At 42.4% G+C, this 13,878-nt stretch overlaps 1 protein-coding gene and 1 long non-coding RNA gene across 3 annotated transcripts in view; one reads left to right on the forward strand and one right to left on the reverse strand.

Moving 5' to 3' along the window:
- Positions 1-13,878, reverse strand: part of VWC2L (von Willebrand factor C domain containing 2 like) — a 641,767-nt gene that overhangs the window by 381,475 nt on the left and 246,414 nt on the right. The window lies entirely within an intron of this gene.
- LOC146857859 (uncharacterized) overlaps positions 1-13,878 on the forward strand; it is a 384,686-nt gene that overhangs the window by 30,672 nt on the left and 340,136 nt on the right. The window contains exon 2 of the long non-coding RNA XR_014979960.1: positions 7,818-7,920. This is a non-coding gene — a long non-coding RNA (uncharacterized LOC146857859). The remainder of the gene's footprint in view (positions 1-7,817; positions 7,921-13,878) is intronic.

Consider the following 13,878-nt stretch of genomic DNA (forward strand, 5'->3'; position numbering starts at 1 on the left):
GTGTATTTAAAGGAGCAGAGTTTTAGGCCTCAGGGCAGGGGAATGGGTAGTTGAGGTTGTTTTTAGGGCTTAGGGGCTAGCGGAGTCGTTTTTAGGGCTTAGGGGTGGGCGGGGTAGTTTTTAGGGCTATGGGAGGTCGGCATAGGTTTTTAAATTAGGGGTTAAGGTTTTAGGCCTGAGGGCAGTGGAAGGGGTTGGTGTAGTTTTAGGGACAGCGCGGTGAGTAGGAGGGGATCGGAGGAAGGTTTTGGGCCTCAGGACAGGGGGGCAGGTAGGGAGTTTGTAGGGCGGGGGAGGGGTTCAGAGAAGTGGCGACTTTAGCCACACATACCCCTTTACCATTCATGGCTTTACCATGAAATTGTGTGATAAAGGCATGCATGGTAAAGGAATGTGTCTTTAGGACGCATTTGGGGTTCGAGCTGCGTTGTAGAGGCACATGTGATTAAGCCATGCGTGCCTCTATCATACAATCTCTGCAGCACACATAGCAAGAGGAATACATCTCTCTCAATGGTTTTTGTGCAGGAAGGTGCCCCTCCCTGCACAAAAACAATCCTGCCTGCAATGGAGGCACCCTGGTGCAAGGGTGCTTAGGTTGGAACTAGGCAACAAATTAATCAGCGCAGGGGTAAAGAACAGGAATGCACCTTGTTTCATAAATACGGTGCATTCCACCCGTTTCACATTGGCGTAGGACAGCGCAGCAAGAAAACTTGATGTGCTGCCCTACGCCAATTCCTCGTAAATGAGGCCCATTGTTCGGGGGGGGGGGGCGGGGGGGAAATAAACACAAGCACTGAAAATGCAATAGGTCTCGCCTTCGTTTATGTTAAAGCAAGTGTAGAGAGTGGTAGTGAGAGAGGTGGAGAGGTAGAGAGTAGTAGTATAGAGTGAGTATTTGAGAGTGAGTAGTAGAGATTGAGTATTAGAGTAGCAGAAAGTGAGTATTAGAGTAATAGAGAGTGGATAGTAGAAATTGAATTGCAGAGAGTATTAGAGAGTTAGTAGAGAGTAGGAGAGAGTGAGTAATAGAGAGTGAGTAGTACAGTGGATAGCATAGAGTAATAGTGATTGAGTAGTAGAAAGTGAGTAGTAGTTAGTAGTAGAGTGAGTAGTAGAGAATGAGTAGTAGAAAGTAGAGAGTGAGTAGTAGAGAGTGAGTAGATAGCAGTAGAGGGTGGTTGAGAGTGATTAGAGAGTAGTAGAGAAGTAGAGTGAGTAGTAGAGAGTAGTATAGAGTGAGTATTAGAGAGTGATTAGTAGTGATTGAGTAGTAGAGAGTAGTAGAGTGAGTTGCATAGAATGAGTAGTATAGATGAGTAAAGAGTGAGAAGAGGGTAGAGAGTAGTTGAGGCGAGTAGTAGAGGTGAGTAGTAGAGAGTCTGTAGTAGAGTGAGTAGTAGAGTAAAGAGTAGAGAATAGAGAGTAGAGAATAGAGAGTAGTAGAGAGTGAGTAGTAGAGAGTGAGTAGTAGAGAGTGAGTAGTAGAGAGTGAGTAGTAGAGAGTGAGTAGTAGGGAGTAAAGAGTGAGTAGTATAGAGTATTAGAGAGTGAGTAGTAGAGAATGAGTTTCAGAGAGTAGTGTGTGTAGTAGAGAGTAGTAGAGAGCGAGTAGTATTGAATGAGTAGCAATTAATAACAGCAAGCTGCGTACTGAAAGCGGCATTTTAATATAAGAACAGCGTAGTGACACCTTCAAAGCTTCCGTTGCTCTAACTGCAAGCTGCGTACTGAAAGCGGCATTTTAATATAAGAACAGCGTAGTGACACCTTCAAAGCTTCCGTTGCAAGCATTACCTTTAGCTGCGCACTGAAAGCGGTATTATAATAAGAAGGAACGGCAATTAATAAAAGCTCAAACACTCATCTGGATCCCTTAAGCAAGACGTGGTGCCACTGCACCTGCTGTACGTGTGACTGCACTTTGGTAAGGCTGACTTTAGAGCAGTCTGTGGCCGCTGTGCTGCTGCTAGGCCATCGCTCAAGCAAGACGCGGTGACACTGCACCTGCTGCACGTCTGACTGCACTTTGGTACGGCTGACTTTAGAGCAGTCTGTGGCCGCTGTGCTGCTGCTAGGCCATCGCTCAAGCAAGACGCGGTGCCACTGCACCTGCTGCACATCTGACTGCACTCTGATAGGGCTGAAAGCGGATTGTAAAATAAGAAGGAACGGCAATTAATAACGGCAAGCTGCGTACTGAAAGCGGCATTTTTAAATAAGAAAGAGTTTTAAAGGAAGAAGGAACGGCAATTAACAGCAAGCTGCGTACTGAAAGCGGCATTTTAATATAAGAACAGCATAGTGACACCTTCAAAGTTTCCGTTGCCAAAACAGCAAGCTGCGCACTGAAAGCTGCATTTTAATAGAAGAACAGCATAGTGACACCTTCAAAGCTTCCGTTGCAAGCATTACCTTTAGCTGCGCACTGAAAGCGGTATTATAATAAGAAGGAACGGCAATTAATAAAAGCTCAAACACTCATCTGGATCCCTTAAGCAAGACGTGGTGCCACTGCACCTGCTGTACGTGTGACTGCACTTTGGTACGGCTGACTTTAGAGCAGTCTGTGGCCGCTGTGCTGCTGCTAGGCCATCGCTCAAGCAAGACGCGGTGACACTGCACCTGCTGCACGTCTGACTGCACTTTGGTACGGCTGACTTTAGAGCAGTCTGTGGCCGCTGTGCTGCTGCTAGGCCATCGCTCAAGCAAGACTCGGTGTCACTGCACATCTGACTGCACTCTGATAGGGCTGAAAGCGGATTGTAAAATAAGAAGGAACGGCAATTAATAACGGCAAGCTGCGTACTGAAAGCGGCATTTTTAAATAAGAAAGAATTTTAAAGGAAGAAGGAACGGCAATTAACAGCAAGCTGCGTACTGAAAGCGGCATTTTAATATAAGAACAGCGTAGTGACACCTTCAAAGTTTCCGTTGCCAAAACAGCAAGCTGCGCACTGAAAGCTGCATTTTAATAGAAGAACAGCGTAGTGACACCTTCAAAGCTTCCGTTGCTCTAACTGCAAGCTGCGTACTGAAAGCGGCATTTTAATATAAGAACAGCGTAGTGACTTCAAAGCTTCCGTTGCTAGGACACCAAAATAAACAAGAAGGGCTGGGCGAGAAGGGAGGGGGGAATGCCAGCAACAGAGGAGCCCGCGAAAGTGAAAGTGATCGGATTACGATCGCTACGGAGTTAAGACACATGGCGCTGCGCGCGTGCACGTTCACGTGCACTGTAGCTTTAGGCCACGGCAGCACTTTGAAAAGCCCAGATATAAAATGTCTCTTCGAGCCTTTGGCTCGCGAGACCTAAAAATGTCTACCAGTATGATCGACATGTGAATCCTACCCCTTGTCGTCCCCTTTGTTTTGTAACATTTTCTATACACTGATTTACACTCCTATGATTCATTGTCTCTGTATGTGTGTGTGATGTGAAGTGCTCCGACACCCTACAGTGGTATGAAACAAATGAAATACTTGTGAGTGAGAGAGAGTCTATGGAGAGATGAGAGGCACTCTAGGAGGGTGGTAGTGAGGGTATCATTAAAGACCCCCAAAAAGATTGTTGTATCCCGGTGCACTGTAAGGTCATCATTTACCATGTTTAGAAACTAATATGACTGAATATACACTGAAGAATGTGCTATAAAATGCACAATTTATGCCATTTGTTTTGAAATTTTCTTGGGGGGGGGGGGGGGGGCTTCCAAATTCCCCTCGTAGTGGTCAGGATTGCTCGCTATGTACCATATGGGGGCTGGCTTGACAAAATTTGCCAAGGCTTCTTTGGGTTTTCAGTCTGGCCCTGCTTGACAGATATATAATGCTGTAGGGGGAACATAATCACACATTGGCTTGCAAATATGAAGCAAATTAAACAAAAAGTAAAACAAAACCACTTACTGGGACTTCCATGCAGTGATTCCTGGCAGGTTGCAAAAATGCTTAGTTTTGCAATAGTGCAGGTCACATACCAGAAATAAAGCTGAGGTCCAGCAACACTGGGAAACAGGACAGGCCTGTCTAGAAGCACCCCAAAATCCACAGAATGCAGGCCAAACAGACTCTTGCTTGATGGAGGCTGGAAGCCTCAAAAGGTGTTGCTAAGCAACAAAGTAGCTGTTCCGACACGATGAAACATTTAAATGTTTCAATATTGAAACATTTAAATGTTTCAATTTTGCTCTGTGCCCAGCTGCCTTCAGAAGCTGCTCGAATAAAAAGAGGAATGAAAATGCCTGCTCCTGGATTCCTGTTGCTTCCTTTTCACCTCTGAGGCCAGGGGTCGCAAATGAAGAGATAGTGTTCGCAAGGTAAAATCTAAGGGGTCGCAACTGCAACCCCTGGTGATCCCTAAGTGACGTCCATGCAGAGCAGTCTTGGAGATTCTTTCTATACCCCCTCCTATAAATCAGGCTTTCTTAAGCTCCTCTGGAGTTTAAGTTTATCTGGTGTGATTCCTCTTCATACCATATATGAGGTCTAATCCCATTAACACCTCCAGAAGTGAGCCTTGAATGCTCGTTAAATGCAAGTTTTGAGAGATAAGCCTTAAAATGTACAACTCTGTTGCCCTCAGCATCAGTGCCAGCCCAGATGTGGCCTATTGGACTAGCTGGAAACGCAGAGCCAGGGCACACGGTTTTTAATCCCGACCTCTGAATTGGCCAAATGTTCCCTCTTGGGCAATCACTTTTTGAGCTATTTCCTTTTCTCAGTTTTTTTGGAAAGATTGGGAGCATTTATAATCAAATAAAAGATGGCAGTGAGTTTGTGGTTAAACAATGGACTGGACAATACCTGGGGGAGATCCAATATGGGAGTAAATGTAAAGCCTTTTCAGCAAATAACATAGTGCTGTAGTCGTCTTGTGTCTACTACCTTAACAAACTGTTTGATCCTGGGCAAATCATATGCTCCCTGTGCCTCTGTCCACTAATCTGGCAATACTTTATCACTTTAAAACAGGCTTGATGAAAGAAATTAACATTAATGGCATACTACCAGGACAGGTCCCCAGCATGGTATTCATTCATGCATTCAGGGCTGCTTAATTGCAAGTGGGTGGAATTGCATCTCAGTAGGCAAATGTGATCCTGAAACTACATTGTGCATGACTCCTCAAATGCTGTAGCTCCTCCCGCCTATGCATTGATAGTTATTTCTTTTATGGCTTTCTAAGGGCTGAAAAAGAGAGAGTTGCTTGTCCTTTGAGAGGGTTAGAAGGGGTGGGGAACCAAAATGCGAGACACTGGGTGTCTCATCCTGCTGTGCCTCAATGCGGGTAATGGGTCTGGAGCCATGATTGTCTGACAAACCTGCAGAATTCAGAATGGTTGGCCACCATAAGTGCAATGACTCCAGTTACTGTGTTGTTCTGGTTCTGAAGGCTAGATGGATTGTGATTTAAGATCTTGCAGTAGAGGAAGGTGTACCTGTGGTGTTCAGCATCAGCTCGGCTCGAACCTGAAGCACCCACACTTTGACAGCATCTCCTCATGTATGTGTAGCTCTCTAGTGATCTGTGTGGTGCCACAGGGCGGGTAGTGGAATATCCTGCAAAGTGGGATAGCTGGCAAAATGACTGTGGAGCTCTGTATGAGTTTCCTTCCCCTTTTTAAGTGCCATTCATGTTGCTTCAGCAGGTTAGTAGGTGCTCTGGAGTGAGCTGCCCAATAGACTCAGACGGGGGTGGGGTGGGGAGGGTGTGTTAAACCTCCAAGAAAATGGCAGTAGAGAAAGGACTACCAGCAGAGGGAAGAACAGCAGGAAACAGTGAGAAAAGGTTGTCAAGTCATGTTTCTTTTTTCCTCAAAGAAACGATGCTTGTTGTTATAATGGCCTGTGTTTACTGAGGAGGCCTTTACAGGCAGTGACAGTCCTGTGTTTGAGCGGAGCACACAACAACAGCACCCAATGGCTCTGTAGCACTGTGATGCTGCTGGGATTTTGAAAAAGAACATTAAAAAAACAAAGAGTGTGGGGGGGCGTGGCTTGCACGCAATCAAGATGGCCGCATTCTTCTGAAGCTCCGGAGCGTCTCCGACACAATGTTTGTGCCCTGACGTTCGGAGCTTGTGTCAGCCGGTTTTTTCGGCAGCTATCGGTGACGGAATGCAGTAGGATCACGAAGGATGTTTTGTGGCGCCAGTGGAGTGCGTGTCACCTAAGATGGCGGCGGCGCGAGGAATACGGGCGCATTGAGCTGCACTCCTTGCCCAACTGCTTCTTGGACATTTCTCTCCTTGGCATGGTGCCTCAAGCCCAACAGGTACTTCCTCCAGTTTTGATGTATCTGTATATCGGGTTTTGCTCGAGCAGTGGGATTCCTGAAGCCTGTCTGAATATGCCTAGTGCAGTCCTTTCTGAGGAGATTTTTACTGCAGGCTGCTTTTTTTTTTTTCTCTTTTCCTTCGACCTCCTTGTCTGACAGTGGATGATGCAGTGTTCTGGCATTTTTTTTTTTTTTTTCTTTTCAAACATGTGATTAACGACTTTGAGCACTCTCATTGAACATTGTCAAATACCCTTTATTTGAAATTTGCGCGGCGAGTCTTGCTGTCTGTTTTGTGAGGTGCTCTGTTCGTGTGGTGCAGAATCTTCGGGACGGATGGTCTTCTCTATTCTGGTGCTGCTGGTGCTGACGTCCACTTTTTTCAACAATTTACTGCTTCCCTGTGGTATCTAAGCGCCTTAAATTTCCACAACGTAAACTGTTGTGTTACGCTGAAACCTTCAAATCTCTGCGCCATACTTACACTTATTACTGTGGCTTCGCCATTTATGCTGTGTTGGCTGCTGTGGTGGTCTGCCTTCCTCTGTTGTCTTCTGCTGCACCTTCTTCAATATGGAGACTGCGCACTCAGGTAAACCTCAGGCAGGCTCCTCAGGGGGTCGTAAAGACTCTAATTCTTCGTCTGTCAAGCGGTCCAAGAAAGGTCCACCTTCCCCTAGTAAGTCTCCATTGCCTCTTACTCTTGAAGACATCATGGAGGAATTACGCCTTATCCATCCTTTCATGACAGACACTGTTACTACTCTTCAGAGGCTAGATGATAAATGGTCCAGTCTAGACACAAGTCATTCTGATGTTGAGCAGAAGATTAGTGATGCGCAGGATGTAGTCGCAAGAGTTGACACACTCACTAAGGAGATCAGCCAGCTTAAAAGAGTCACAGAAGATTTAGAAAATCGCAATAGGCGCAACAATCTCCGCATTTATGGTGTTCCGGAGGGTTCTGGAGGGGCGGATATGATCCACTTTCTGAAAACTCAAGTTTTTCCAATTGTTGGCCTCCCGAAATCTCCAGACTTTAACATACAGCGCGCACATCGTCTGGGGCCACGGAACACCTCTACTACATCTAAACCTCGGGGAATCATCGCCTATTTTCTTCTTTACTCAGACCTTATGTCGATTCTTCAAACAGCCAAGCAACATAAGCAAATGATCTGGTCTGGCCACAAAGTTTTCTTCACTCAGGATGTTTCCAAGCCCACTGCTTCTCGTCGAATGGAATTTTTGGACCTCCGTCCTGCGTTGAGAGCCATGAATGCACGTTATGGTTTGATCCACCCCTGTTTTTTCAAGGTGACTTATAAAGATAGATCGTACAGTTTTGAAGACCCTGCAGACTTGAAGAAGTTTATTCATACTCACAAAGGAGAACTCATGGAACTGAGCAAACCCTAATTGTTTTTTTTCTTGCTATTGTTTAACATTCTGTATCTTGTTTACCCGACTCTAACTGTATAGGTTAGTTCTTACATGTCTTGTGTTCATTCCTTTTTTTTCCTTCTCCTTGCAGATCTTCCCCTTTTGGTGTCGTTGTGAAGGTTACCATTCGTGTTGCTCTGTGGTATATAATGTGTGTCTTACCCTGCTGCTGTTTTTCTCTCCCTAACTGGTTGGTAAGTCCCTTTACTGGTCCTATTTTGTTGCCTTTGTTAAATACTTCATTCCATGGTTTGTCCTTTTTCTTTTATTTTGTTCACGATGGCTTGCTCTTTCTTGTTGAATCTACCGAGTTCGGCTGTCTTGCTCTGCGTTGCCCCTCTCCCACATTAATGTTTTTCGTTTGGATGTGTAATATGGTTAAAGCCTCTTGGCTTTTTGCCATCTTTTTTCTGGTACTTTTTGGGGGACCTGGTTCCCTCTTACACTCCTTTCTACTTTTGTTTTTCCCTTTTCCTTTCCCTTTCCTTTCCTCTTTCTTATCCTTCATCCTTTTTCCCTTCTCTTTTTACTCCTTTTTTTTCTACCTTTTTGGCAACATGTACAGTATTTGTTCTATCTTATTCTCTTTTCTCTATTTTGCCCTTTTTCCTCTTCGCTTCTCCCCCCTTTTTGTTGCCTGTCCTCCCTTCCCTCACTTCTTGTTACCCTTATCATCTCTATTTTTTTGGCAACATCTTCACTATCTGATTCACTCCACATTTTATTTTTCTTCTATTTCCGAACCTGGTACTTCTTTGTTTTTATCTTCCTTTATATCTTTATCACTTTTTTTGTGGTGGTCACCTGCTTTAATTTCTTTGTTTCCTGCTTTCTATTCAGTGTCACATTCTCTCAACTTCTCTTTTCAGCTTGCTTTTCACTCTCTACTCTGTCTTAAATTCCATACTCCTTTTTGCTTATTTTTACTTTACTTCCAGAGATGAACGGTCTTCGTGTTATTTCCTGGAATGTTAAAGGTGTTCGTAACCCTGTCATAAAACAACGTGTCTTATCTCACTTAGCAAGGTTGAAATGTCATATTGCGCTGTTACAAGAAACCCACCTTAACTCTCAAGATTTGTCTTCACTACGTAGACAATGGGTTGGGGAGGCGTTCTGTTCTCCTGCAGTAAATGGTAAAAATGGTGTTCTTATTTTGTTTCATAAGTCATTAACTGTTCAGTTGCACAATGAACTCCATGACGCTTGTGGTAGGTGGCTTTTTTTAGATGTTACTGTTAATAATACACAATTTTATTCTGCAATGTTTATGGTCCTAAGGGTGTAGATGTATCCTTTTGGAGGGATTTTTCTAAGCTTCTTTCCTCTCAGGCAAGTGATAATTTGATGGTGGGTGGAGACTGTAACCAACACATGGACCCCTTTTTGGATCGTAAATCTCACACCAGATATGTCCCCAATAAGATGCAAAAGTCCTTTTTTAATGCTATCTCCTCTAGAGGTCTTATAGACTCATGGAGACTTTCCCATCCCGACACTTTAGAATTTTCCTTTTTCTCTCCAGTGCATTCTTCACATTCCCGTATAGATTATATTTTTCTCACGCAGTTTTTACTCCAATTTATGACCAACTCAGAAATAGGCTCAATTCTTATATCTGACCACGCTCCGGTTATTACTGATTTGGACTTTCCCTCATCTACTCCCATCTCCAGGCGTTGGCGCTTCAATAACTCGCTCCTCCTAGATTCACAGTTTGTTGAGCAATTTACACTCTTTACTAAGGATTGTTTTGTAAATAATCTCCTTTCTACTTCTCATTTTCACTCTATTTGGGATTCCTTCAAAGCTGCTGCTAGAGGTTTTATTATTGCTTTTGTTTCGCGGAAAAGGAAAACAGCTTCATCAAAATCGACTCAAATTCTTAAGCAAATCAAAGACCTAGAGCATCTCTACTTTACCAATAATTCCTCAGAATCACTCTCTTCCCTCATCAAGGCAAAAATGCAATACAACAAACATTCTTGGGACTCTGCGTGTAATAACCTTCTCAAATTTCATTCCAAAATGTATGGGGGACGCAATAAGTCTGGCAAGTCTCTAGCTACTTACCTTAAAATTAAAAAACAAAAGTCTAAAATAATAACCATTACTGACTCACATGGGAACCCTCAGTATACTGACGATAAAATTCTCGATTGTTTCGTTCAATATTACTCCTCACTTTATACGCCTGAATCCGTTCCCTCGCCCATTCAAATTGACTCCTTTTTTCAGTCTCTCCCTAGGTCCTTCGATAGTTCTTTGGATCTTTCTTCCCTGGACGTTCCTCTCTCGGAGAAAGAATTACTTAATGCTATTACTCTTCTTCCCAAAGATAAAATTCCGGGCCCAGATGGTTTTACGGTTCGTTTTTATCTCCATTTTAAGGATATCCTGTTGCCACATTTATTTTCTTTGATTAACTCTTTTGTTGCTCAGGGAGAGTCCCAAGGTTCCTTCACACAGGCTATGTTATGCTTAATCCCTAAAAAAGATAAAGATCCTTCCCTTTGCAAAAATTATCGACCTATTTCTTTAATTAATACTGACTGTAAAATTTATGCTAAAGTTTTGGCCTCTCGCATTAATAAAGTTATTCCTGACCTCACCAATATTTATCAATCCGGGTTTGTTAAAGGTAGATCCATTACTGACAATTCGAGAACTTTCCGCAACATTATTCACTTGGCCTCAAAGATGGATTCCCCAATTGCAGCCATTACACTGGATGCTGAGAAAGCGTTCGATAGAGTCTGCTGGGATTTTATGTTTGTTGCGTTGAGGTGGCATGGCTTTAGCCCTCCTATTATTCATTATGTTAAATTGTTATATTCTGCTCCCTCTACGTCTATTTGGGTTAATGGGTCTCAATCCCCTTACTTTTCTTTGCATAGAGGTACCAGACAAGGTTGTCCTCTTTCTCCTCTTCTTTTTATTCTTGCGTTGGAACCCTTCTTGGAAAAAATTCGACGTTCTTCATCGTATACTGGTTTCATATTTCAGAACATTGATATTAAGTTTACGGCCTATGCTGATGATATTTTGCTTTACATTTCTAATCCGTCCACTTCTTTACCTTCACTCTTTTCCTTGTTACAGGAATATTCTTCGGTTTCTGGTTATAAACTCAACATAGATAAATCTGAGGTTTTACCACTTAACACATTTTGCCTTCCTTATATGTTCCAGGGTTCAGGCTTTGAATGGAACTCTGGTAATATTAAATGTTTAGGAATTCTTTACGCTAACACCATTAGAGAAACTGTTAAACTTAATCAGAAGGATATAATTAAAAAGCTCTCCTCCCTAATAGATAGCTGGTCCCCCCTTTTTTTATCCTGGTGGGGGAGGCTAGCCACTATTAAAATGATGCTTCTTCCTATTGTCAATTTCTACCTTTCAATGCTTCCAATCTCCCTTCCACTTCATTTTTTTAAAACAATCAACCGTATTTTTACAACATTTTTATGGAATAAACGTAAGGCGAGGATTTCTCTCTCCCGTCTTCAGCAGCCCAAGGATTTAGGTGGAGTCAACTTCCCCAACCTTATTCGATTTCACTCGGCCTTTACTTTGAAACAAATCTGGCCTTTCCTATCTGATTTGTCTGACCCTCCTCTAACAGCCTGGAGCGCTCTAGAACTTGCGCAGCTTTCGCCCTTTTCGTTTGTTACGGCTACTCGATTAACTCTTCCTCCACAACGTTTTCTCACTCCTATTTTCAGGCACTCTAAAGCACTTGCTCTTTCTGTTTTTCATTCTTCCCTCTCGCAGTTGGAGTTTCATTCCTCAATCCCAATTTGGTATAACAAATCCGTAAAGATCAACCACAGAGCACTTTTTTGGAAAGAGTGGATTGATAAAGGCATTATTACTTACGGTCCCTTACTTAGCAATAATACTCTGCGCGATTTCTCTGACATTTGTGCCTTCTTTCATCTTTCCAATGCACATTCCTCTCAGTACCCCTTGCTCAAAACTTCTTTAGATCTCTTTATCTCTCATAGTGCTTCCCTCTCTACTACTGATTCAACCACTTTCCCTTTGCCAGACTTCTCTATTCCTCTTAAAGCTGCTGCTATCTACAAACTACTTTCATGTTCTCTTGTTGAAACAACCAAGTCTAAACTTGAACTTTCCTGGGAAACGGATCTAGCTCATGAATTTCCCCTTCAGGTTTGGAATTCCTTGTGGTCAAAGTTGCACACTGCTTCACGTTCTGCCAGCACCACACAGACTTTGTACTTTTTTTATAATAAACTCTTTTTTACCCCTTCGGATTTATATCGTTTCAAATTAATTGACTCTAAAGAATGTTGGTCTTGCCCTTCGGCCAATAGTGACTTTTTTCACATGTTTTTTCATTGTCCGTTGGTTAAATCCTTTTGGTCCCGTATTTGGTCTAAATTAAACGAAATATTAGCTACTGACCACACTTTTGAGATTGTTCATATCTTCCTGGGTGGTTTGGCTCCTATATGGAATGTTTCTAGTAATGTACGTAAATTTATAGATTTGTATATAGCCATTTCTCTACAGATAATTACGACCAATTGGAAAGATACTTCAAAGATTTCGTACAATGCTTGGTGGAACCTATTATGCCACCACCATCGGCTGGATCGTGCTTTTGCCACCACTGTACCTCTTTTGATCAAAAAAGATTTGTTATGGTTGCCATTAACTAACTTTCTCTCTCAGATTGTCCATTGAATAGCTTGTTTTTATTTCTCTTTTTGTTCATGTTCAACATACAGCTTCATCTATTTTATATATGCATTTTTTTTAGCTTACGATAGTTACATGATGTTTACCCTGTACAATGCTTGCCTTTCCCCTTTCTTTTCCCTTCTTTCTCTTCTCCTTTCTCCTCTACCCTCCCTCCCCACCAATCAAAATCTTTAAAAATGCTTTTCCCCTAAGTATATTCCCTATTTCTCTATCGGCATTTGTGAATATTGTATGATTTCACATGTATTCTATTGTTCTATTACATTGCCTTTGATTTCCTCTGTAATGAAGTTTTACTTTGCTTATGATATTTAATAAAGCTTTCTAAACTTAAAAAAAACAAAAAAACAAAGAGTGTGACACGGAAAGGGACCAGTGAGTAACAGAGGAGCGGAGGGTATTTAGGGGAGGAAATAGTCTACAGTGTGTCTTGTGTTGTGTAACTATGTGAAAATTATGACATCAGAAAATGCCACAGGTTGGTATCAAAGCTGATGGACTACCCCTAAAGTCAATGCCTCTAGCCCACTGCACCATAGTGACGAGTATATGACAGGTCTTGTCAAAAAGGTCCTTTCTGTGTCTGTATGTATCAGTAAGTGTACATATATGGTCCATAGTGTGTGACATGTCACATGAGTCTCACCAGACAGCTAAAGTAGCCGGTAAGCGAGACCTAGAAATGAGAACATTTAGTTACTCCCTCCCTTTTATCTACAGCAGACCTTTCTAAACGTTTTAGAACCACAACCCAAATTTTATAGCAACAAACATTTGTGACCCACCTAGCTTAACTGACATGAGGCAGGGGCAATTTTCTAATGTAATTGTAAACATGCTTTCCAAATTCTGTGAAGTATGAAAATAACATACTCCAGAATTGTTTGTGTTCCTCTCTAACATCATTTGTTTATAAATGTCATGATCTTGACGTTTGATATCTCTTTATCGGACTGTGGTACAGATATTGATCTGCCCATAAAAGTGGCAGATTGTGAACTGCAGATTATCTTTTTTAGAGTGGGTTGCTGCCCTGTGGCTTCTGAAAGATGGTGTTGATAGCAGTGATTTTAAAAAAATTGAAAAACCCCTTCTGCAGCACAGTATGGGTAAAGCCCTCATATCCATTTTAGTGTTAAAACAAGGCCCCCAGCAGTGCGTTTTGGAATCTATCTATCTATCTATCTATCTATCTATCTATCTATCTATCTATCTATCTATCTATCTATCTATCTATCTATCTATCTATCTATCTATCTATCTATCTATCTATCTATCTACCCATCCATCCATTGGACTCCATCCATCCATCCATCCACGCTTTCCATGAGCACCAGGTTACATTACATAAGGGCAGAATAATTGATTCACTTTAGTGCCCAGAGCCAATGCAAGAACTTATACCTGGCTCCTTAGAT

The sequence above is a fragment of the Triturus cristatus genome, chromosome 3_2 (assembly GCF_964204655.1).
Source record: "Triturus cristatus chromosome 3_2, aTriCri1.1, whole genome shotgun sequence".
NCBI classification, from domain to species: Eukaryota; Metazoa; Chordata; class Amphibia; order Caudata; family Salamandridae; genus Triturus; species Triturus cristatus.